Source organism: Corapipo altera, unplaced genomic scaffold (assembly GCF_003945725.1).
Source record: "Corapipo altera isolate COAL_440 unplaced genomic scaffold, ASM394572v1 61129, whole genome shotgun sequence".
Lineage (NCBI taxonomy): Eukaryota > Metazoa > Chordata > Aves > Passeriformes > Pipridae > Corapipo > Corapipo altera.
Genome location: NW_020884955.1, coordinates 1,259,662 through 1,286,632, shown reverse-complemented (window position 1 = coordinate 1,286,632; position 26,971 = coordinate 1,259,662). Strand labels below are relative to the sequence as shown.

The 26,971-nt window shown below is 40.4% G+C and overlaps 1 long non-coding RNA gene across 1 annotated transcript; it reads right to left on the bottom strand.

Annotated features, from left to right (window-relative positions):
- Window positions 1–4,988: 4,988 nt before the first annotated feature.
- Window positions 4,989–26,744, bottom strand: LOC113956797. The gene is made up of 3 exons (XR_003530952.1): window positions 26,647–26,744; window positions 25,034–25,125; window positions 4,989–5,033 (listed from the first exon to the last, which is right to left on the bottom strand). It is a non-coding gene; the product is annotated as an uncharacterized LOC113956797 (long non-coding RNA).
- Between the last annotated feature and the right edge of the window lie 227 nt (window positions 26,745–26,971).

Below are 26,971 nucleotides of genomic sequence, written 5' to 3'. Positions count from 1 at the left end.
GTGCACTATGATACGAGTTACTACAGGAGGATTTATTTTGTATGGGCTTTCTTCACAGACCGTAATTTACTGTTAATACAGCATTTTCTAAGTAGCTTCACAGAGTATAGACAGAGTACAGATTGTAAAATGCTTCTCAAAAAGGTAGTGATTTGGGAATGTGATTGGAAATAGTGATTCCAATCTCACCTTTTTTTTTTCTCTGGGGCAAAACAATACATAATAAAGCATTCTTAAAGAACAACTGCTTTCTAGTTCTATGTAGTGTTATTGATCTCCTTTAAAATAAACCATGAGCTAGTTTGCTGCCAAAAGTTTACCTCTTTTCCTAAAAAGTTAATTTCTAACCACTGAAACACAGTGGGAATGAGAAAAAAATCACAGCTGAGTGCAGGATCAACATGTTGAGAGTCATAGAAATCTGAATATGGGAAACACAGGAGAAGCTCCAAACAAGTGACTATCTGAATTCTTTGCAAGGAAAATGAGGGTTTAAGGTACCTTTCTTCTGGTTCACAGAGACACAAACATACTGAGTGTTTGCATCCTGCTGCAGGATCCCAGCAGATTGGTGAGAGTTATTTTCTCTTCCTCCCATCTGTACAGATATTTGTCAAAATGTGGTTTTATGAGCAGAATCTAATTCTAGACATTCATTTAGGCCTGTGAAGAATTTGTCAGAACACCACGAGGGAACAGCCTGACAAAGACTGGCCCTTGACAGAAAGGTGCATGCAGCACACTTGTAATCCCTGCTCTCTTCAGAGTTCAGCAACAGGGAGAATGAACACAGGTACCTGTCCTTCATGAGTGAGACATATTTTCTAAGGAACAATGATCAAACAGAACCTTCTTGAACATGCAACCATCACATTGTGCAGCTGGAAATGGTAAGTGTTCATCAGAGGCTTTCAACTTCAGGGAAAGAAGACTGAGCTGTCTGCCTTTCAGGGTCTAAGTTTTTTTCTTTTCTATTCTCCTGGTGAAAATTACAGTAGTCCAGGGAACCAGAGGATTCTCTCTTTTTTAACTTAGTTATTCAGCCCTGAGAAAATGCACCGGGTGGGGAGCAGAGGTGAGGAGTGAGAGCAGAGGTGAGGAGTGAGAGCTGCCTGAGAAAGCCATCCCGTGGAAAAGTCACACTGGACAGTCTAAAGTGGATGAACATTCCACATCTGTCATTGTGGCTGGCATTTCACTCTTTGGTTCACATCTTCCATACATAACTGAAGTATATCAGATGGTAAAAAGTAAAATTTTCCCTCAAAACCAACCATTTGTCTTTATGAAAAAAGATCACAGTGAGCAATAGGTGTTAAAAAACCCTTTCTAAGCATTAGCCTTCTGTTTTCTTGTTGTTCATTCTCTGTGCCACACCTCTGGCAAGCCATCAGTGGCTGCATTCATGATTTACACCTTGTCTACATCTCGAGATGTACCAAGGAAATGTGAGGATTTAAACATCATCATCCTCACATCTGTCTTCTGTCAACTGAGTACTCCCCTTGACCTAAACCACTTGGTTCCATCTCTCACAATCACTGAAACTGCTGTGTTTAATGCTTTCCATATGCCTGGGTTGGTTTTATGTTATTACGAGTTTGAGTTTCAACTTCTTGGTTGAGGGAATTCTTTTTGTTTGTTCTTGTTAGTAATCCTATTATTTTGCTTCAGTGTAAGCATGAGAACATGCTTCCTGCCAGCCTCTATGAATGCAGTGGGAAAAATTTGCAACATCTGGGGCTCAAAGGTATAGTTCTTGGCCATGATGTTGCAGACTGCAAGAGAGATGGGAAAAGAAAATGTGTGATGCAGGAGACGTTTCCTTCCTCACCTCTCTTTGCTCACAAGTAACTCTTTCTGTGATAATGTACAGTCCTGCACTCACTAACTGACTCAAGCTCCCAGAGCACTCATGTTTCTGTTAAAGACATGCTTCCTTTCTTACTCATCATTTTTATCCACATTGTGACATAATGAAGCCTTTTTTTGTCTGTGGAAGGGACTCCTTTTTTATTTCAGTGCTCAAGTCTATGGGTCCACTCAAGCATCAGGAGAAGAAGACAGCCCTTCGCATTACGCTGTTCTGCTCCTTGCCTCAAAGGTTTTCAGACTCCAGGAGCAGGCACTGCCTGGTTTTGTCATGTGATGGTCTGACAGGCCAGACTCTCACATCTCAGGAATGCCTCCTGGACTTTGCTGTAAAAAGTGCCCTCAAATGAGGCAACCCTTGCTGTTCATACAGACTGGGGAATGAGATGCTGGAAAGCAGTGACAGGAAAGGGGGTTCTGGTTGATAAGTTGAATCTGAGTCAGCAGTGCCCCGGTAGCCAGGAGGGCCAACCCTGTCCTGGAGGGAATCAGGCAAAGCATCACCAGCCAGTCAAGGGAGGGGATTGTCCTGCTCTGCTCTGACCTGGGGCGGCCTCACCCTGAATATTGTGTGCAGTTTTGGGTGCCACAATATAAGAAAGATATTAAGCTGCTAGAGAGTGTCCAAAGGAGGGCAGTGAAGATGGTGAAGGGCCTTGAGGGGTGACTGAGGTCACTTGCTCTGTTCAGCCTGGAGAAGAGGAGATTGAGAGGAGATATCACAATCTACAAATTCCTCATGAGGGAAAGAGGAGGGGTAGACACGGATCTCTTCTCTGTGGTGACAAGGGACAGAACCAGAGGGAATGGCCTGAAGTTGTGTCAGGAGAGGTTTAAGTTGTATATTATAAAGAAGTTCTTCACTCAGAGGGTGGTTGGGCACTGGAAAAGGCTCCCCAGGGCAGTGGTCTCAGCACAAGCCTAACAGTTCAGGAAGTGTTTGGGTGATATCTCAGGCACATTGTGTGATTCTCGGGGATGGTCCTGTGCAGGGCTAAGAGTTGGACTTGATGATCCTTGTGGTCCCTTCCAATTCAGCATACTCTGTGATTCTGTGAAATAACAGAACAACTTCTGACTTTTCATGCTTCTACCTGATTTCTTCTTAGTCAGGAATACACAGGTTTTGGTCTACCTAGAGACCACTGTCTGGTTTCATAATTTATACAACATTTCAGAGGCCTGAGGGTGGTGTGAATTTAATTAATATCTACAATTATCCACAGCTGATCAAATATAACTACACCAGTTTAATGGAAAAAATCATTACATGAAATTAATTAATTCATTAAAACAAAATAAAACCAAAAACCTGACTAGTGGTATTATAGCCATGGAAATAACAACAATAATAACAACAACAAAAATAACAATAACAATAATAAGGTTCACAATGGAGAGTCATTACTGAAGGATGAGGCCTAGTACAAAGATAGAGATAAAAATAATATATAAGCAATAGGTTTCTGTACCTAGAATATACAAAGATTAAAGGCTTAAGAATTAACTGATGCTATGGATTTCCAGAAGGGCTTGGAAGAATATGCTTCATGAGGTAGAAAGTTAATAGCTTCCGTGTGAAACATTGCCTTCAGTAGTATCCAGGGTCACAAAACAACCAAATACCTGCAGTCGAGCAGTGAGTTCTGGCTCAGATTTACCTCAGACTTAAATTATGGGTTAAAATTTTATCTAAAGATTTCAGGAACATATGCCCCATTTTTGCAAAACCAGCTCCAGGTTTCGGCAGCTTGTACTTCAGTGGCCACACTTACACAAATGGACAGGTACATGCTGCTTGAAGCAGTGCCTTTCCAGACCCTGATCCAAACCCAGATTATGTCCCTTTTCATCTGGGAAACATTTACAAACACTGCTGTTGTTTTGGTTTGGGGATTTTGAATTGGGGTTTTTTTGCACAGCTTATCTCTGCATTTCCTATTACGCAGTTTTGTCACTGAATCTGCTTAAACTTACATTCTTTAATCATGGACACTTATAGAAAGGGCTAGGGGGAGATGGAGAAGAAGTTGGGGCAGGGTGGGGTCCACTGTTTTAATCTGGGTATTTCTTAGGCATCGCATCCGAGCAAGTACAGGGATGATACCTTGATTTCCTGGTGATCAATCACACTTCAGGCAGCGAGCACACAAGTCAGAACTGATAATATCTCTTCATGGCATATTGTTCTCTGCGGCAAAATAGAATTCAGTTTTAAATTCTCCTTTTCATCCATCAGAAGACAAAATCAGGAGCTCAGGAAAGAGCATAGCCCAAGTAATTCTTATATCTGAGCAGACATCAATACTTATAGACCTACTCGGGATTTACAAACACAGCACAGTAGGGCATCACAAAACAGTATTGGCTAAGGATCAAAATGGGTTATAAGATATAACTGGTCAGGAACACCAATTGTCCGGCAATATGGAATAACAGTGATCACTTTGTACAACAAGGCGTACATAAGGCAATTTTGGAAGTAAAGAGAGACAGAAACAAAGTGTCAGGAAATAGCATAGCCTCCTCTTACCGTGTCACATGCACTCACTGGATAGTAATTCTCAGCAGAACTACATGTCTGTGTACATGGATTTTTTGTTGTACTGGCTTTTCATGCCTTCCTCCATCAGATGTCTCTCATCCTGATGAGACTCAGGCAACCTTTACAAAAGACAGCCCAGACAGTAGTGCCCAGCCTAAACATCCAGGCAGGATTAAAAGCACAGACAAGAATGCATAACACCAGCATTCATGCCCCAAACCTACTGCTTCTAGAAAATCTCTGCTGGCACTTCTGTTTATACATTAATGACTATCTATACTCAGTCTAATATCACAATGGTATATAACTAAAACTCACAGAAGTGAGAAAAAGGGTGCACAGCTCATCTCCTCAAGACTTGTTAACCAACCATATATCTCTGGTTAACCAACCAGAGATATATGCAGTGGTGGAACACTGCATTGCCCATACCCATTTCCCTCCTATTCTTTTTGAGCTTTTCAAGCTCATTTTATTCTTGAACATCAGCATAAACTAAGCCCAAACCTACTTCATTGTAGGAGTCCTAGAATTTGGTGCCTTCTTTGAATTCACATTTTGCACATTTTCAGCCTTCCCGTGCTCGGAAGTGTCTTCAGGTAGTGAGGTCTGAAGACTGATATCTAAAACACATAGTGAGATTAGGCTTATTTAAAATATGAGTAACTGTTACATGGATTGTAGTTTTATGTCTAGAAACTCTTTAAGTGTTGTAACACCACTTGATTAATAGAAGGTAGCCTATTATGTTAAAACTAGCCATTGTAGCTGAAGCAACAGCATATTTTATTGGAACAGATGTTCTGCAAATGAGCAGGGAGTAAGGAGAGCAGTCATTGTTTTGATGTTGTTTAAAGGGCAAGAGTGATGCCAATCATAATTACCATCTGCTATAGTACATAAAGTATCCATATGCTCTTTATATGGCCCCAAAATTGATTTGAACTGCCATACTGAGATTTCTCGTTGGAGGACACTAGTTCTACATACCCTTATTAGCTCCTGACTGACAAGAGCCCTGAGAACAGTTAACACAAATGTCTCAAAATCCTGGCTCAAGTAGTCACAGATTAAATTTAGAGTAGGCCAACCTTTGCCATTCTTTCCTGGATCTCCTGCCATGATAGCATTTACCATCTGAAGTCAAAGCATACCAGGCAGCTGTTCAAAAACATAAATCCAATCTACAAATCCCTATTACTGTACTCCACAGGGCTTGCAAAGTTTCTCATGGCTCTAAAAACACCGTGTTAGAGCCCACAGTCTTCTGGACATTGACTCAGAAACCAACTCTGTATTTAACCTTCCATTCCCCACTTTCCAACTGAAACATGTTTGCTCTTTCAGCTGAGTGCATTTCCAGTAATATTTCACATACTAAAAAGAAAGACCTCTCTCATCTCTCCAACATGCAAAAGAAAAACTAATTTTAACCTTGCAAATCCATTGACCTCTTCCCACTTTGTGACTAGATCTTACATGAAGTCCATGAGTTTTCCAATAAAATTTTGTGTCAACTGAGTTAACAAACGTTATCATGAATCCAAAGAAAGAAGTTCAAATTCGTCTACAACAGAAGACTAAAACAGTCTTCCCTCACATTCCAGCTTTAATTTAGGACTTTTTTATTTGCTTGCACAGAAAATAACAAAACATATCAGCTCTCTGGAGATATAGTGATTATCCATTCATTCACATGGTTTTTTCCACAGTAGTCCAAATAAAAGCTGCCTGAAAGAATGGTGCCATACCCAGTATAAGACAATAGTGGTTCAAATGGCATTTGTTGCTAAGCCCAATCACTTAGTGACAGGCTTATTTTACAAAGAAGTTCAGCTTATATTTCCCCTCCTTTCCTTATTTTATCAGACAAGTTTTCACTATTATGTGATTGTCTAGTTTTAGAATCCACTGGTGATTTACCTGGCAGTAAAGCTTATGGAATGAGTTCCAAAGCTAGATTTAAAGCTAGATTTAAACAGGTCATCAGATTTTTACTTTGGGTATCTTCTTGCTGTTCTGTTAATGATAAGGCATGAAAAGGAAAATTTTTGGCATATTATATCCTTTTATTTGCAATTTCTTCTTATGAGGCTCTAAGCAAATTATGTGGCTTAGAGGTTTCTGAGATACTTGTTTGGACTCAGCCATAGTTTAATGGCCTACATATAAGAATTTGGTACTGTGTTCCTGCAATTTTTATGACATCTGAGAAATGCCATTAAAGTTCCCCTGGCACAGACACATCTCTCCACTTTTAAGGGACTGTTACTGAAGTGCCCCAGGGAAAAAAAACAGCTTCTTGGGTTTTTTTCTTTTCCCTTTATCCTTTACAAGGGGTTATTACAACTCCCCTTTCATATTTTAATTTTACTTATTTACCTCTTGGGCAAAAGTATGACTGAAGTATGATGGGGACATTCACTGGGAAAAAACTCCCTTTAAATGAGGGATAAAAGACCATGCCAACATCCTCTACAAATAGCCACAGAGCTACCACATAACCTTCCACATTCTGTTGCAGTAGCAAAATTACACAACTCTTTCAACACAAACATGCAGAAAAATGTGTGTGCTAATAGAGACGGTGAGGGAAGAAATCTTATCAGTATTATGAACACAATTACTCTCCTTCAGGAAAGAGTGAGATAGAAAGCTGATCTCAGGTGACAGGTTGTTAGTCACATTACATATTCTAGAGGACATTCAGCAACAATAGTGATCCGGTAATGAAACTAGAAAAGAACTATTGCAGACAGTGCATATGTTTTTAATTGAAAGAAACAAAATCAAATCCTAAACAGAAAAAGGACAGAAAAGATCAGCTCCTATGATAACTCTTGCAATGTGTAGCTCCTTTGTATGGTCATTATACTTTGAGCACACTCCATTTTGCTTTAGTTTATTTTGGTTTATTGATCTGTGAATAAAAAACTATACATTTATGCGTGAGAGGTTTTACAGAAGCAAAATTCATTTTATTTTATCATAGATACTCATTATTAGGAAATTGTCCGTTGCTAATTTTTATCTGTAATATGATTCACCAAAAGCTTAATTTTCTTTGCTCAGCTGGAATATTACATTCATTGTTCTTAGTAATGAATTCACAGAATTCTATGTAGAGCAAAATTGTGACATGGAAAGTTGTCTATAAGGAGTAAAAGGTAGTAAGAATACATCAATGATTTACATTAATATTCATTATCATTCTGAAAAGCAGCATAAAACCATAAGGAGTTGTAGGGTTCAAATTATTTCACTCTAATTATTTTAATTTACTGTAATTAAGACGCTGAAAAAAAAGTCCAGTGAAAGAAAGCCATAACATCCTTTCAATATCAAGGAATCACAGTCTTGTATTTACACAGTATTATTAACCACACCCCTGAGTGAGCAGGACAAAGACACGCTTAAGAAAATTATTTATGTATTTGTGTAGGTGTTTATAGAGGAAGAATTTTTAAAATATGGTTGTGTCTGTACATTTTGTCCTTCTTTTAAGGTCATCACTGGCGTTAAAATCAATAGGGCAAAAACCTGAATGAGGTCTCAAGGGCCCTATCTACATATAGAGTCACCATCAAGGGCTGTACAGCAAACCAGGTTGGTTCACTATTATTTTCAACTGTGCAACTGGGAGACTGTCCTGGCCTCTGGTTCAGACTCTTAAGATCCATGAATAACTCTGAAAATTCATCAACCAGCCACTTCTGGTGTTTATCCATTCTTTTTCTCCTTCAGGCTTCAGTTTTCTATAGGAAATTACATCTGTGTACGGCGTTGAGCCATGCACACATGGTAGCTCAGTATGAGCACAGCCCTCATGTTTACTTGGTAACTAAACAGTGCTAACAGGCTCACAAACCTATTGCTGATGCATAGTCAAAGCTTTAGCTGTTAGATGGAAAGAGAGGAAGGAAAAATCACTTTTTCCTTTTTTTAACTCACAAAGGATGGTGAAATACCTGGCTCTGATAGAACCATTTCACATTGACTGACACTATCATTGCAGCTGTGAGATGGGTGTTTGAACCTCTTGCCTCATATCAACAGCCCAGGAAATACAGGGGAGCTTGGAAAGGTCAGGAATTATCGGTTTCTTGTTTTGAGAGAGTAAGGTGCCCATGAGGGATGCACAGGGGGGGACAGGAAGGGAAGGTGTCAGGATAACACATTCATTATTCAGATCTGGATGCTTCAAAGCATCTGCCTGAATTCTTCTGTCAAAAACAGCTCATGTATTTCTGAATACCCTTCTATCAAGTCCCTTCTGCTACTGAACAAAATACTTGGAAATTTGCCCCTGCTCTTGGCTTAAATTATTTCTAGCCCATTTGTCTCAGATGTTACATAACAGGTATTATGAATTTCTATATGCTTCCAAACCACTATACAATCTTCCATTGAAAACCACTAAGTGCAAAATATCTTTCAATATAATAAAAAAAAACTAACATGTGAAATAGGCCTGAAAAAACCCTCTTCATATATAAAATGGGATAAGGAAAAGAGAATGTCATTTTCTTGACAGGTCATGATTCCTTTTTTATGTGTAATCACTGGTTTAGACAGAGAGTTTCCTTTTTATGAATGTCAAAGTATGACAGGACAAGAGGAAAAGAACTAAAAGAACAGGTCAGAAAGAGACAACAATCCAGTGTCTTAGCAGCTGACTGGCAGGAAAAAATCCACTGAGTTAAGAAAGTTTCTCAGCACTTAGAAATGCTTCTGAAAATATCAAGTCTGGCATGTTCCAAGGTTTAGACTATGATAAATTTTCCATTCTGTGACGAGGAATATTTTGGTTCTTTAAATATTCACTGTAATCACTATATGTATCTGTATGTATAGCTGCATATATAGACATGTAAGTACATTTTTTATACTATATTTGTAGCACTGTGAAGTTGTTTATATATTGGTAAGAAAGAAATCCAGCTTTAGCTGGTTGGGTACTGAAATCAACTGCTTCTGTAGGATTCAGTGCGTGTCCACCAAAAGTAAAGACGTCAAGCTGTAAGTAGTATCAGGACATTCATTCATGTGCCTTGGACAGGTGTATGAATCTCTCCAAATCAAAACTTTCCATCTGCACAGATATTTTTCTATCCATTTAGTTGTGTTTCCTGTTTACAGCATAAGAACAGCCTGCTTTAAGCACAGTGGGTATCCTTATTTCAACGTGATCACAGAGCAACAACACTAATGAAGAAAAATAACAATACAGGCTCGCTGTGTTTTACAGATGTTTCCAACCTGCAAAGAATGTGTATGCTCCCAGGAGGCTAGCCTGCTTCATGATGACAGCATGCAGCAAGATGCCAACATACATGCCAGGAAGGGGCATCCACAGAGTTGTAGAAAGGCCTAGGAATCGCCAGGAAAGTCATCCAGCCCATCCATGTGAGGATGCCTGGCAGAGATCTATAGAGCACAGCTTCCTAGTCCTAAAGCAGGTACCTCATTCAGCACTTTTTTAGGTCAGACCCCCAGTAACTATCATCCCACGCGACCCGGGAAACCTTCTCGTTTATGACACCGAGGCTTGTAACTCTCAGGTTCTGGATCTCTGGTAAATCTATTTTCCAGTCATCTTCAGGGAAGATAAAACAATTTATGAAAAGCTAAAGTACAGGTCAGTAAGAAAAATAAGCATGGTAAGAGGTTCTTAAATGGATTCATACCCTGAAGTAATGCACATACATATCTAGCCAGATGTATCTTTCTTGAAGCACAGGCAATACCTACATAGTCATATAAGTCTATACAATATTTCAGCAAATCTTCCTACAGAGTCCTGCTGAAGATCAGTGTAAGCTTATGTGACATTGCAGAAGATGGAATGAACAAAAGGTTTGCAAAATCACAATTTGATCTTTACAATTTAAATCTGTATTTCAAGAATATCAATTTCCCTTTAAAAACAGACTTTAGAAAGCAGGAAAAAAGTATCTGCAGATTTTAATCCTCCTTGAAGAAAAAATACGTTTCAGAGGTACTCTTTTCCGTTCATCGAAAAAATTATAAAACAGCACAAGGCAAAGGATGTTATATTCAATTTCTTATTCAAATGGAATACCCTTCTTCTTTCCTCACCAATACTCTCTTCTTCCAGTCTTTTTACCCACACGTATATGTCTTGGCAGCAACTACTTCAAGAGTATCAAACATACAATCACAGAACCACAGAATATGCTAACTTGGAAGGGACCCACAAGTATCATTGAGTCCAGTCACACCATGTACCTGAGAGTGTTGTCCAAACACTTTGTGAACTCCCTCAGGTTTGGTCCTGGGACCACTTCCTTGGGGGAACCTGTTACAGTGCTCAAACACCCTCTGGGGGAAGAAGTTCTTTCTAAGATACAGACTAAATCTCCCCTGACTAAGCTTCAGGCCATTCCCCTGGGTCCTGTCACTGCTCACCACACAGAAGAGATCAATGCTGTCCCTCCTCTTCCCCTCACAAGGAAGTTGTAACTGCAATGAGGTCTCCCCTCAGTCTCCTCTTCTCCAGGCTGAACAGACCAAGTGACCACAGCCACTCCTCACACGGCTTCCCCTCAAAGCCCTTCACCATCTTCACTGCCCTCCTTCGGATGCTCTTTAACAGCTTAATATCTTTCTTATATTGAGGTGCCCAAAACTGCACAAAATATTCAAGGTGAGGCTGCACCAATGCAGAGTAGAGTGTGCACATTCCCACATGAGTCAGACTGGAACAAAGGCCATTGAGTTTCAAAAATCTCCCACATTCCTATTGAGAGAAAAGTCTTGGAGGCTGAGCAGGATGAAGTTCAAATAAAAGGATGTTCAAATTACCATGTAAGGGTGTGGGGTTACGAGCAGGTTAATACGGGATGCTTGTTTGTGTAATGGTCACGGTGTACGCTAGGAGCTGAAGTTCTGATGGAAGTCCACGAAAAGATGACCAACTTAGAAGTGTCCCAGAAAGAAGTTCAAAGTGATTGGACAGGACTGCACTGCCTCCCCCCCATTTTGTTACCAAGCCTTTTTCAAATATAATAACTTGTTCAGCCATTAATAAAGGATTCTCCATTTTCCAGCATCCCAGGGCAGTCTCATTTATATTCACTGCTAAATAAGGGTGTCTTTAATACTAGTACAGCCCACACCTGGGCTCAAAATCACTTAAGCACACACTTGGTTCCCAGCTGCAAGCACATAGTAGGTTTGGCATCAGATGTTGTGTAGTTGACCTTCATGTGTCCAGCAAGACTAATACGTTGGCTTTATTGTACATGCATTGACTGCCTTATCCCACCTGTGATCTCTTGTTCAACATGACATGCCTCCTGAATCATTTAAACCTGTCTTATGGGACCCACATTTTACTTGAACGCAATGCAGGTAGAAAAAATGTGTCCATGATATTTGATAGCTATCAGTAAGACAGAAAAAGACTGCAAAAAGATAGTTATGCAGGAAAGGAAAAGTGATGTAATGAGAAGCCCCTGTCTTTTCTCTGACAGGGTTTATGCCCTGTAATTACAGGAAGATGCTTTCTCTCTCTGCTGTCTCTCCTTTTTAATACCAGGAAGCTCATATTTCACATGTGAAAGAAGTTGAAAAAGATTTAATTAAATAGCAACATATCTTGGAGAAAATATACCCTGAGACACAGATGTCTTATCTTTAGTCAAGCCAAATGGACTTTAACAGGGGAAATTGTTTGCAAACTGTAATCCATCAGGCAATACTTATAGGGTTTATCACCACAGACCTGCATATAACAGCTCATCACAAAATAACAAAAACCACAAAGCATGCTTTGAAGACTCAATGAGACACAAAAATAAGATGCAGCCTGCCAAGTCTGTGGCTATGCATTTTAATAAAATGAACTCAATCTCTTTATGATTCTTGAAATTCTTGGAAAAAGAACTGCATTTTTTTATTCATTCCAAATTATTTTTCTTTCTATTTCCTGTGTATATTGCACCTGTGGTGAGATTTCAAGCAGACAGAGAGACATGTTTCTCTTAGTTTCTGTTTAAAACTGAAAGATTGACTATAACTATTCTTAAGGAAACTAGAATCAATTCACTCTTCATGCTAGAATTAATAGTCCCAAATGTAGACTTATTTTATTCTTTGTGTCAGACTCTATTGCAAGTAATATTTCATGCAGGGTTACCATAAAGGAACTACCCCAAACATTTATTAATTTCACATAAACATAAGGTGATGAATGGATGTGTTTACAAACATGCATGCACTCAGAGAGGACAAGGGATGATTACCTGGCACCTGAACAGAAAGTCATTTGTGGTAAAGATTGATAATCTGAAAAGCACTTCTGACCCTGATGAGTCCAAGATCAGAATTTCTGCCTGCCTACAGTGCCATGATAATGCTACTAAACTCTGCAGTAAACTCTGTGCAAACTAGTTGAAATATTTGACAAAATCATTTTGAACTTATAATATTGCTTTGGAGGATTTCTAATTAATTTTTTTTTTGCTATTCTTGGGTTTCTTTGGGGTGAGACATTGAAATAATGTTTTATTTGTTGTGGAAGTTTAAAAAATCATAAAATATAATGTTTCAAGTTGCATAACTCTCAGTGAAAAAATTTATTGAAAATTATTTTTCAAAAACATATTTTTGCTAAGAATGAGATATATAAATACCTGCATCTCTCTAAATTCTAACAGAGAAATGCACTGTTTTGATACTAAAGGCTTAATAATGTGCTTTTCAACATATATATGCTAAATACATTCTAATTTTTACTGAATTTTGTTATCAATTGAAACAATTTAAACTTTGATTGTGGTAGCAATTGTACAAATGCATGATATTTGAAAATTTGTGGCAGTCAGGTGAAGTTTTGGGTGACCAGAAAAGGGGAAACACTGTACTCATCCTTAAAAAGGGTAAAAAGGAGGACCCTGAGAACTACTGACCTGTCAGCTTCACCTTTGCACCTGGGAAGATCATGGAACACATCCTCCTAGAAGCTATGCTGAGACAGACGGAGGACAGAGAGGTCATATGAGACAGCCAGCAGGGCTTCACCAAGGGCAAGTCCTGCCTGACCAGCCTGCTGGCCTTCTGTGATGGAGTGACTGCGTCACTGGACAAGGGAAGGGATCTAGATGTCTTTTATCTGAATTTCTGTAAAGTTTTTGACAGTCCTTTATAACATTCTTCTCTCTAAACTGGAGAATGAAGAATTTGATTGGTGGACTGTTAGGTGGATAAGGAATTGGCTGGACAGTCACACTGAGGGTAGTGGCCAACAGCTGAGAGTCCCGACAGACATCAGTGACAAGTGCTGTCCCTCAGAGATATATATTGTCCTTTCATTAATGACATAGACAAAGGGATAGAGCGCGTCCCCAGAAAATTTGCAGATGACACCACACTGAGTGGTGCAGTTGAGCTGACACACCTGAATGATGGTATGGCATCCAGAGGGACCCAGACAATCTCCAGAAGTGGGCCTATGAGAATCTCATGAGGATTCACAAGACCAAGTGCACAGTGCTGCACCTGGGTGGGGGAAATCCCCAGTATCAGGACTTGGGGGTGCTGGTGGATGAGAGACTGGACATAAGCCAACAATGTGCACTTGCAGCCCAGAAAGCCAATTGTATCCTGGGCTGCATCAGAAGCAGTGTGGCCCACAGGGCAAGAGAGATGGTTCTGCCCTTCTTCTCTGCTCTGGTGAGACCCTACCTGAAACACTCTGGGGTCCAGCTCTTGGGTCCTCCACACAGGGAGGACATCGACCTGTTAAAGAGATTCCAGAGAAGAGCCACGAAGATCATTAGAGGGATGGAACACCTCTCTCATGAGGAAAGGCTGAGGGAATTGGTATTGTTCAGCTTGGAAATGAGAAGTATTCAGGGTGACCTAATTGTAGACTTCGAGTCCGTGAAGGGAGCCTACAAGAAAGACAGAGACTTTTTATAAGGGCATGTGGTGATAGGACAAGGGCAAATGGCTTTAAACTGAAAGAGAGTAGATTTAGGTTAAATATCAGGAAGAAATATCACGTCTGTGAGGTGGTGAGGCACTGGAAAAGATTGCTCAGAGAAGTTGTGGATGCCGCATTCCTGAAAATGTTCTAAGCGAGATAAGATGAGGCTCTGTACAATCCGGTGTAGTGAAAGGTGTCCCCATCTGCACTGGTGGGATTGGTGCTAAATGATCTTTAAAGTCACATTCAATCCAGGCCATTCTATGATTCTGTGGTATGATTCTATAAAAGAAAATCATGTTAATACTTAATTTCTTCAGTGACAAATAAAGCACAATGTTACCTTGGTCCACAGAATGTTTTCTAGTACTCTAGCATAGCTTTGCGTAACTCAGCATTTCAGAAATATGCAACTGAATAAAAGAAAATAGCCAGTTGAACTGCCTGTAGAGGAAATGTGATTTATGTACTTTGCAGTTACAAGAGAAGAGAGGAAAACAGCACAAAAAAAATCACAAAGAGCTTTCTTACTGCCAAAAGGTTTTTCTAGTACTTCTTCTCTCACAGAACTTTTGATACAAAATTAAACAAAAACAGAAACACTTGGGAAAGGTATATAATCCTTGAGTGCCTTTTTTCCCAAAGAAACCTGCCATTAATCTGCATAAGGAGTTTAATACAAAGGAGGATTATCAAAGTTTGAAATTGTCTGAAAACATGTACAGTATTGTTTTGAATATCACTACAACACATGAAGCTGATGCAAAATTGACTGAATCAGACTCACAGCAAAATGTATGTCTGAAAGATTTCAAGACTCTGTTGTGCTGTTTCCCAGACCAGCCACATTAAAAACTTTCAAAGCCATGCACTGAGAGCTCTCAGATTGAAGACAGAAACTTGGTTTATTCATAGATTGCAGAGATTTCAGCAAGGATGGAAAACATCCAAAATATTTAGCTCTCCTCTTTTTTACTGCCCAAGATGGCCCAAAGAGAACCCATTATTGAAGGGGTGGGCAAAGAGAACGGGACAGTCATAAAGCTCTTGTTATGATATTGTTCCATTACTCTACAATTATGAATCATCTAACACAGAGACTGCTTTGAAAAGTCTACTTTTCAGAAGAAGGTTTGATATATCTTTTATAGATATGTTTTTTCTGTCGTGAGGAAATGACAAATAAATCTATCCAGCTGAAAGGTGATGATTATACCCTCAAAGTATGTAGCAGCCATAGTACAGAAAACTCCAGAACAATAAAGAAGAGGGTCTAAATAAGGCCATTTGGAAGTCCCAAACCCCAAAATCTCTTCTGTTAGTGTTTTTTTGGTTTTGCAGACTTTTTGCTTATGGCACCAAAAAGGGTTATTTTTGTGCAGAATAGTCAATTTCAGTTAAATCCTCCTGTTTAGATACTCAGGAACACTTACAGACAGAAGGTGTAGATTGTTTGGCTTTTTTTGCCAATTAAAGCACAACTTCACAGATTAAATTAGCAATTATACACCAAGGGCCAGGTTTTCCAGTTATGTAGATACCATTTTTAAAAGCTCCTGCATACTCTAAGGTTTTTAGTTGGGCATAAATTACATTTGTACTCCCTTCAAGGCTCCTTTAACCTTCTGGAATGATGACAGTTGATTTTACATAAATGCAAACCCAGCCCCCAAATTCATTATTGTACTTGGATTGAAGCTTTCTCAGTAAAGACAGTTCACTGCAGAATATGTCAGCTCACAATCTGTCACACCCTTCCTCTGCATCTCCTTTCTTCTCCATGTCCACAAAATTTCAGCCCAACCTCTGAGAACTTGACCCACCACATACCAGCACTGTAGTACAGTAAAACAAATCCATGAGGCCAGGGAAGAGGAAGCTGCAGACCATCAAAACATATGAGGAAGACAATGCAGAAAAATATTTTTTGATTTACAAAGAGTTCCCTCCTCTTGAGTAAATCTCAAGATAAGGAAAGGTAGCCCACTATGAAGTGCTCTCAGTCTTTCATGACTAGAAATTTGAACTGTTACTAAGCTGCAAATTTACACTGACTATTTGTGTGGTCAGTTTAGTCTTGCCAGTCATCTCTCCTTTTAACTATGCTGTTGTCTCCCTCCCATGCACCTGACAATACAGTGGCCTTCTCTTTCCATAAGCATATATATAGATATCTTTCACTGATTAGCATGTATATGTCGAGAAGGTGACTCCTTATGGGCATTTTTTCTGTTCAAGCTAGTAACCCTAGGCTAATATCTTCTGGATGTCAGAAGAATTTCATGCATGCTACTCGCTAACCTATGTCTGAATTAATTTCTTGAAAAATTCTATGCCTTGTACTGAAAATATTCGACATGCAAATCTCACTCTTTCTCCTCTTTTACTTTGTTTATCAAATAATTGCTGAGCCTCAACACAGTATGCACTGTCCCTATCCCACCTTCATCTGTATCATTGCTACATTTTGCTGCATGAAAATTAGAGTTAACCAGATGTGATGCATTTATTAATAACAGTAAATGCTTACACATATAGTTATTTTGCCTATGATTACATAAGCCAGGCCCTTTAGTTTGTCAAATGCCCAAAAGCTACATTTATATAGTAATAATCTTATTTTGTCCATACACCTCACATTCTAAGCCACCTCTTTTGAATTACTTTGTTTATGCTAGAATAAACCAGAAATGTATAGGGTTTTATTTAAATTTAATAAGATTAACAGCTTATGCTGTATCTTTTACGAGTACAGATACACACTCCTATACGTTATCAAGATCCATTCTCAGATGTTCCCCTTCCTAACTTATAAAAGGCAGAATTTGCATAAGAACAGGTCTAAAGTTATGCTCTGCAGAGTGCCAGTGGGAAGGCACTTGTGTTTATTTAATACTTAGGCCTAACTGGAACTGTTGAGCAGGAATATATAAGTAGAAAAAAGGATTTAAATGGTCTTTTGCTACTTTCAGCAAAATTGACTTCATTGTGTCACTTTAGATGAATTTTTTAACAAAACTATTCTTAAAGTGGTTGAAAGTTTCCACTGGCTACAACATCAGTTTTAGAAAAATCCAGTATTAAAGAAGCCTTTCACTAAAATACTTAAATAAATAGTAGTACAAGTTCTTATGAGAGTAGAATATATTCCTTGGCTTTTTCTGGGGGAAGAAAAAGTAAAAAAAAAAAAAATAAAAAAATAGTATGTACAAACTTTTTTTGTTGGTTAATCACGTGTATCGAGACAGTACAAAAACTTCCCAATAATTCCATCATTCTTTCATACTTTGAACTTTTCCAGTCACTAGATTTCATTTTGCTTTTTGCTGAGAAATTAAAGAGTCCTCAAGTAGTATTTATCTTCCCCCTGTAGAGGTACTTCTCTATTGATGATACTTATCCAGCTCCCATTATCCAAGAAATAAAAGAATATGCTCAAGGTCAAAAAGATAAAATTGATAAAGCAGTCAACAACTGACAAAAGCTTCTGTGCTAACACCTTAACATGTGGACCACTCTTCCTCTGTAGAGTTCACCATTTTGCAACCAAATCAAATTATCACAAGGGGGAAAAATAGAAGAAAAATCATAAGGTTCTTACTGTTTTATACTGACCTTGCCAAGGAAAATGTAGGGTCAGACTGGGCCTTATTGTATCCCTCCTGTGCTAGACAGATACACATAGACAGAACTGTTGTAAAAAAAAAAATTAATTTAGTAAGGTCATTTTTATAGGGTAATATTTACATGGTAAACTGAAGCTCCCAAATACATGGACCGTTTGCTGTCCAGATGCTGACAGGAAACTCCAACTTGCATGCCACAAGCATCCAAGTGGCAGTATCTTCAGAAGAATTAAACAGTATGTGCCAAACTGTCACTCTGGTCAATTTTTATGACCCAGCTCACCCTATGGCCCTATGCAACTCCTCTGGCATACACATGACCTTTGCAATTGATTATCTCCACTTTCATGTAGAAGACTGTCTTATGGGACCCTGTCTGCATAAGCACAGACAGTTTCTAGTGAGTACTTAAAATCTCCATATGACTTGTTCACAACCTTCTTCCACAGTAGGAACAGCCTGGGGATATCCCTGCTACAGACCATCCCAAATATTCCCACTGAGAAGGCTAATTAATGCACCTCAGCATACAAAAAGTGCCTAACAGGGACCCTGAGCACAGTGGGGCTCCATGGTGCGGGGAGTGATCCAGGACTGCTCCCCACAAGCTCCTTTGCCAGTTGATCAGTTCCGCTGCTGTGAATAACCACTTTGCCTCATGTTGGCCCATCATCTTGAACCAGCCTGGTGTGCAAACAGAGAGAAGGAAGTGAGGACTAACTGCACGGAGCAGGGACACAGGCAGAGCCTTGGTACACAGATACACCACAGCTGTAACTATCATTCAAACTTGAACTTCATTCTCACATCACAGTTGTAGCTTCAATATTATGGAGTGCCCCACCTTGGCACGCTCTTGTGATTTATTCTGCAAGCTGCTTTTTTGCCCCTTACAACAACACTCAGTACAGATTAGAAAATATGTTCTACTTTTACCTTAAGGAAGTATCAACAGTCAAAAGAACTCTTGTAAGACCTGTAGTGCAGTTGGAATAATATGAATTATATTAATGGAAAATGAGATATCATCTGCCTTGTTTCACACAATCACAGAATCACTGAATCAACCAGGTTGGAAAAGACCTCTGAGATCATCGAGTCCAACCCATGACCCAACACCACCATGTCAACTCAAGCATGGCACTGAGTCCCACATCCAGTCTCTTCTTAAATACCACTTATGGTGACTCCACTACCCCCCTGGGCAGCCCATTCCAGTGCCTGATTACTCTCTCTGTAAAGAATTTCTTCCTAATATCTAACCTAGACCTCCTCTGGCAGAGCTTAAGATCATGCCCTCTTGTCCTACTGCTGGTTGCCTGGGAGAAGAGACCAACCCTCACCTGGCTACAACCTCCTGTCAGGGAGTTGTAGAGAGTGATGAGGTCTCACCTGAGCCTCCTCTTCTCCAGGCTAAACAGCATCAGCTCCCTCAGCTGCTCCTCATAGGGCCTCCAATCCCTTCGCTAGCCTAGTTTTGCCCTCCTTTGGACAGTCTCCAGTCCCTCAATGTCCTTCCTGAACTGAGGGGCCCAGAACTGGACACGGCACTCCAGGTGTGGCCTCATCAGCGCTGAGTACAGGGGAAGAATCACTTCCCTGGTCCTGTTGGCCACACTGTTCCTGATCCAGCCCAGGATGCCATTGGCCTTCTTGGACACCTGGGCACACTGCTGACTCATTTCTGCTTCATGTTGATTAGAACTCCCAGGTCCCTCTCTGCCTGGCTGCTCTCCAGCCACTCTGCTCACAGCCTGTAGCACTGCAGGGAGTTGTTGTGGCCAAAGTGCAGGACCTGGCATTTGGTCTTGTTAAACATCATACCACTGGATTCGGCCCATTTATCCAGCTTGTCCAGGTCCCTCTGCAGAGCCTTCCTACCCTCCAGTAGACTGACACTCTCCCCCAACTTGGTGTCATCTGCAAATTTTCTGATGGTGGACTCAATTCCCTTGTCCAGATCATCAATAAAGATATTAAACAGAACTGGGCCCAACACTGATCCACAAGTGACTGGATCCCAGCTGGATGCAGCACCACTCCCCACCACTCTCTGGGCCTGGCCCTCCAGCCAGTTCCTAACCCAGCACAGAGTGCCCCTGCCCAACAAGCCTTGGGCTGCCAGCTTTTCCAGGAGTATGCTGTGGGAGACGGTGTCAAAGGCTTTGCTGAAGTCCAGGTAGACACATCCACAGCCTTCCCCTCATCCACCAGGTGGGTCACCTGCCCATAAAAGGAGATCAGGTTGGTCGGACAGGACCTGCCCTTCCTAAACCCGTGCTGGCTGGGTCTGATCCCTTGTCCATCCTGTAGGTGTTGTGTGATTGCACTGAGAATGATCTGCTCCATAACCTTGCCAGGCACTGAGGTCAGGCTGACAGGCCTGTAGTTTCCTGGATCTTGCTTCCAGCCCTTCTTGTAGATTGGCATCACATTATTCAGCTCCCTGTTGCTGTCTACCAGCCCAGAAAGCCAGCTGTCCTGAGGGCAACCTTTCATCTTGTTGAAAACTGAGGCAATGTGTTAAGTACCTCAGCCTTATCCTCATCTTTAGTGGCTATGTTCCTCTCTGTGTCCGACAAAGAATGGAAGTTTTCCTTGCCCCTCCTTTTGCTATTGATGTATTTATAAAAACACTTTTTGTTGTCCTTAACAGAATTGGACAGATTAAGTTCAAATTATGCTTTTGCCTCTCTAATTTTCTTTCTACATGACCTAACTACATTCCTAAACACTTCATGAGTTGTCCACCCTTTTTTCCAAAGGTGATAGATTCTCTTTTTTGCCCTAATTTCCTGCAAAATCTCCCTATTCAGCCAGGCCGGTCGTCTCTCCCACCAGCTCACCTTTTGGCACACTGGGACAGCCTGCTCCTGTGCCTTCAAGATTTCTTTCTTGAAGTATGCCCATCCTTCCTGGACCCCTTTGTTTTTAAGGGCTGTTTCCAAGGCACTCTCCAAAACAGCTTCCTGAATACGCCAAAGTCTGCCCTCTGGAAGTCCAGGGTAGAGGTTTTGTTGTTTGTTGCTTACCTTCACAGAGTATTGAAAACTCTATCATTTTGTGGTCACTGTATCCCAGATGGTCTCCAACTACCACATCTCCCATCAGCCCCTTTCTGTTTGTAAACAGCAGGTCTAATGGGGCCCCAGCCCTGGCAGTTTTATTTATAAGCTGCAACGGGAAATTATCCTCTACGCACTCTAGAAATCTCCTAGATTGTCTCTTCTCTGCTGTGTTGAGTTCCCAGCAGATGTCCGGCAGGTTAAAGTCACCCACAAAAACAAGCGTTGGTGATTTTGAAACCTCTGCCAGCTGCTTGTATAATAATTCATCACCCCCTTCATCCCTGTTGGCCTTTTTGGCCTTCCTCCTGATTCTGACCCATAAGCACTCAACCTTATTGTCTCTGACCTCAAGTTCTACAGAGTCAAGAGACTCTCTAACATATAGAGACACTTTTACACCTCTCCTACCTTGCCTATCTTTTCTGAAAAGCACGTAGTCACCCATTGCAGCATTCCAGTCATGTGAATCATCCCTCCATGTTTCCATGATGGTGCTTACATCACAGCTTTCCTGCTGCACGATGGCTTCCAGCTCCTCTTTCTTGTTTCCCAAACTGCATGCATTAGTGTACATGTACTTCAGCTGGGCTGCTCATATCACTCCTAACCCTGGCTTTCCACCCCTAGGTTCTTCTCTGGAGAGCCTGACTTCAACACCTTTCCCCTTCAAAACTAGTTTAAAGCCCTCTTGACCAGCCCTGCCAATTTATATGCTAGGGTTCTTTTGTCCTTGCTTGATAGATGAAGCTCCTCTAACTCCAGTAGGCTTGGTACCATAAATGTGGTCCCATGATTAAAAAAATTCCACTGGTGGCACCAATCCTTTAGCCACTTATTGATAAAATGGGTTTTCCTATTCCTCCCCTTGTTCCTCCCTGCTACTGCAGGAATTGAAGCTAACACCACCTATGCTCCTGTTGTATCAACTAATCAACCCAAAGCCTTAAAGTCCTTTTTAATTGCCCTGGTACCTCTTTTATCGATCTCATCACTGTCAACCTGTACTACCAACAGTGGGTAATAATCAGAGGGATTAATTAGCTCAGGGAGTCTCCTGCTAAAATCCCTCACCCTGGCCCCAGGAGGGCAGCAGACTTCCCTGTGGGATGAGTCTGGTCAGCATACAGGGCCCTCAGTTCAGAAGGGAATCACCTTCTGAAGGGATATGATAAACAATAGGAAGAAAAGAAGGAGTTGAGTAACAAGGAGCAAAGCAAATGTTTACTCTATCACTGCTGGAATGGACAAGATAAAAAAATACTTCTCCAGACTTCTGGAGAGTGAAAGGGTTATGGGAGAACAACCAGTGAGCCTCGGAAATAGATCCACATCCTTGGAAAGTAAAAATGAGAATAATTCAGCTGAGTGACTGACTAAAATACTGGAAGAAATTGTAAAATCAATTTGAGTCTGTGACAGACAGTCCAAAGGTGATACATCTCCCCTTACTTTAGGTATTTACAGTACTGACATCTACATATGTCCAATTTGTCTTCCTTTACATCTAATTAAGAGAATTGGGTACTTCTATGGTATCTTGTCTATTTGAGGTATTTTTTTAGTATGTAGTGAATTATCACTGCATATGCCATTCCCTGTCAGCAAGACACATAATACAGTTACCGCCATTGCTGTAGAGGACTATGTGCAGCTGTCTCATAGTTGGCAAGGTAAATTCAATCCTCTGAATCCAAGAACGGTAAAATTTGCCTTCTGAGGGAGACATGGAAAAAAATTCTTGTTCCTTTTTGCAAAACTTGGATTCTTTGGGGAATTGTTTTAATTACAGCAGACTGATCTAATTTCTGATCTGTAGAAGGACAAATTCAGGCCTCAGGACTTAACTCTTCAATTACCCTGGTACCAATATAAAAAGCACAGCTCTACCTTTCAATAATTAAAACCATAGCTACTCTTCTGCCAGGTTTCCTTGGTACAAGTGAGATCTGCTGGATTACCAGGCTGAGAATTTCAGCCAATGTCATTGGCAAGCTGCTGTTTTAAATAGACAGTTGCTTCTTCCAATATAACATTTTCATACTAGAGTCAAATAGCCTTTGAAGGGAAAACCCATTTTCCTAATTCTAACAGACTAAATATTTTCACTTTTCAACTTACATTGTTGGTCTTCACATTTTTTATAGCACGAGGGCTTCAGTCTCAATTATTCTTCAAAAGGTCAACTGTAATTCTTATAAGTTCTTTGAATTGTATTCCATAATTTATTCACACTGAGAATTGCTTCTTTTCTTATGAACTTCAAATTGATGAGCTAAACAAATTCATACAACTTTACCTTGCACAAGGTACTGCCTTTCTAATGTGTATCCAAGTGGAAAATGTAGTAGTCAGGGAAGAGGTGCATGGTCATTCTGCTACAGATAAGATCTAAAATAAAACTTTGTAAGCCCCTGTAAGCCTAACACATGAGGTAATATCCTTTTAAAGAGGCTCTCAGAAATTGTTTTCATACGAAACCTTTTGCTTTCAAGTTTGATTTGAACCTCTGGAGTTTTCTGCTTATTGCTGGTAATATTCAGCTTCTTTAGTTGGTTGAAATTTTCTCACAGGTTGCATTCTCTGCAGCTCACAGATGTAGTGCAATATACTCTACCTCTTTCATGTCACGAAAAGATTGTGCCACCAAACAGGGTAGCAGTTATCTGTTTGCCCTCATTTTCCAGAGCACAGCACGGCACAATTTTAGCTTAGCAAAGAGTTTCCTAGGCATGGCTACCAACTGCAGCAGTCAGACCTTCCCATTCTTCACAAGATTTCAGGCTTCCAGCAGACAAGTCATAGCATCACTCAAAAGCACATCAGGTTTGCACTCAAGAGAGTTATTTCTAATTGGGCCACAATGAAACTGCTGGCCTTTCTAGAAGGAAGGATTAAGAAGACTGCTCTGAGAGAAAGAGGTAAGTCTACACTGATCAACCTGCTGCCAGCAGTCCCACTTATAAATTGCATCCATCAAGGAGCAATGGTACTACTCTTCTTCGGCATCTTTTCTCGTCTCATCTGTGAAATCTTCAAGTGATCCATTCTGTTATTTTCTAGGCAAAAATGGCACTAGAAGGTGAATAAACTCTTATACAGCCTATGTCAAACCACTCTGTTGTGTTGCCTTGTGTCTCACTAAACCTTTGCTCCCTCTCTTAAAAAGTATTATGTAAAAAAACCAACCAAACAAACCCAGATAAAAATGCTGATAGTACACTATCTGAAGTAAAGGTAGACACAAAATCATAACCTGCTAATTTGTGTCAGATTGGAGGCTGTTGTGAACATAAAGTCTTTCAGTCTATTAGTAAAATGAAATCCCTCTTCTCAACTAAACTATTCTAATGGCAAAGCAGGGAAGAGTGTTTAAAAAAAAATAAAAATAAAAGACTCAGTATCAGCAGTAATTCTTCAGTGCCCCTCATGGAAACCATGCACTATCCTAGTTAATTTCATATGAGTTTGGCACAAAGTACTTGAAGGACTATCTTTCACCCCACCAATTCTGACACATTTTGCACTCTATTTTCTATTTTTTATGTGCTTATGAAGCAACCAGCCTATCCATGGATTCATATATTGATCTAGGCTCAGTGGTGCTGAGACATCAATTTACTAATCAGTGTCTGCTATGCTTTATATTACCTTCCAGTTCTCCTGCCATGCAGCAAAAATAGCTCAATTATTTCAGGAGCAGTACAGCAGGTGATATTATTCTGTATGGTGAATTGCTCCCTCCAAGGTGTTTAACAGCAATCATTTTCCCAAGCATTTTATTACAATCAAGTTTTTCTCTTTCAGGATGATTTGCAAAGTGGGAGTACGTTGAGTACAGAGGAAGGAGGGCCCGGTCAGAACTGCTTTCAGACCTCTAGAGACTGGAAAGGCTGAGAGATAAAGCTTGGAAAATTCAGACACGTCTCTAAATTAGCAAAACATTTTTGGATGGATGCACCTCTCTGCTCACCTGGCCTTCAGCAGGCACTCCTCCGAGAGCACTGCAGCATTCCTCTGCAGATCTGCTGCTGAGGGTTACTGCTTTAGGCTTCTACAATAGGACTGTAGCAAAGAGAGTAAGTTCAAAGCCAAGGCAGCAAGAAGGAAGAGAAAGAAAGGTCTTGCAGTGGTAGCATTTGTCTGAGATTTTGCTGGTCTGAACAGCAGAATAAGCTATCTGAAGAGCCTGCTGTGATCTTGAGTAAGTCACCAGTCCCCAGGATGCCCTCTTCCTTATGCAGACCAGATTGTGAGAGAAACTCATGTTGAAATTTACTAAGTCCCCTCATAATCTTCTCCCAAGAGCAAAAGTTAATTTGAGTTGACTCTAAAATCCTCTTCTTCCACTGTCTCTCCCCCCTTTTCTCTTTAATTTTGAAGTACATACTAACCAAAATAAGGTACAGATTAAAAAAGCTGTAAATTTCAAAATAATTTTTCTCAATGTTTTGTGAAAGAAGAACTAACATAATCATTTCAAAAATGTAAGAATTAAACACAGACTATCTTATTCCCCATTCTCTTGTTACCTATTATCACTGAAACCATGCAAAGTTTAAAAACTGTTTGAGAAACTCAAGAGAAATGCACTCTTTTGCATAAGTTAAGAATCTCAGCTTTTCACTTAGCTTAAACTAACTTGTTTCTGTCTCTCCTGAGGGATGAGAATGAGAAAAAAGAGAGATGGAAAAGTGTGGGTAAGGTACTCGTTATTTCAGAGGAGTCCTCCTATTGAACAGAAAGGAAGTGATGCTGGGTCTCTTGGTATATGGCGATTGGAGGAATGAAAGTAAAGTCAATCTGTCGATTACTTAGGCAGTGCTAAGAGCTTAGTAGGTGCAGGGTGAATATGTTTTCCCCTCTAGTAATTCTAACTTCACCATGTGCTGAAGAAGCATGTCAAAACCTAATGTGCACCTGTTAAGGGTTGCGTGCATCTTGCTCCAAACTGGCATAGATTTCCTATGAGAATACAATACTTCAAACAATTGCGTTCACCAGCAGTACCTTGGAACATCACTGTACCAACGCCCCAGATATCAGCTATGCTCAGTCATTTGAGATGAGAGGAGAAAGGTGGGAATGGCAAAACGAAGAATCTGTAGATGACAGGGTACCATCCTTTGCATAAGGAGGACAACACAAACTTGTCCTCATTCTTGGCACTCAAAAAGCAGATAAAAGAGGGATCCTGCAGCCAACCCTATTCTGACTTCTGGCAGCTTGATAAAAGCAGCTCAGCTTGGCAAATAATTTGTTTCATAGTTTTATATAAAAATGTTGAAAATGAGTCGCAAAAGATCATATCCTCGCAAAACCTAGCTCCAGATACTCACTTGCTTTAGAGTACCTGGGGCTAGAGTACCTGGAAGACGGGTCAAATAGACTGCCTCTAGCCTAATATAAACCTGCATGACACACCCTTAATAACAGAAAATGCAAACATCTATTAACAAATGCAAAATATTAAACAGAGTGTATCAGTTTGGAGATATACAGAAAAGGGGAAAGACTGCATAACTTGGGTTCAACTCAAAAATACCAGTATAACTCACTAAGTTTTCCTCTAGTGTTGAGGCATACATCTGGTGCAGGTAGCTCAGTGTGCAGATGCACTGCAAGCCTCAGGTTGAGTTCTGGGTAAGAGCTCGAGACAAGAGGCCATGAACTGCCGACCCTTTGCAGAACAAAGGGCAAAAAGACCGGGTGCCAAGTCAAGGGGTTGGACACTGAGAGGCACAGCAGGAGCCAAAGACTCCAGAGGAAGAGCAAGACTTGAGCTCATTTGGACTGTAAGGGTATAAAAGCTCAGGGGTTCTTTTGCTGGGGGTTGCTCCTCAGAGGCACCAGCTCAGGCTGTTTCAGTGTTACTGAGCCATGAATAAATTCCTTTATGGAACGAGATGTC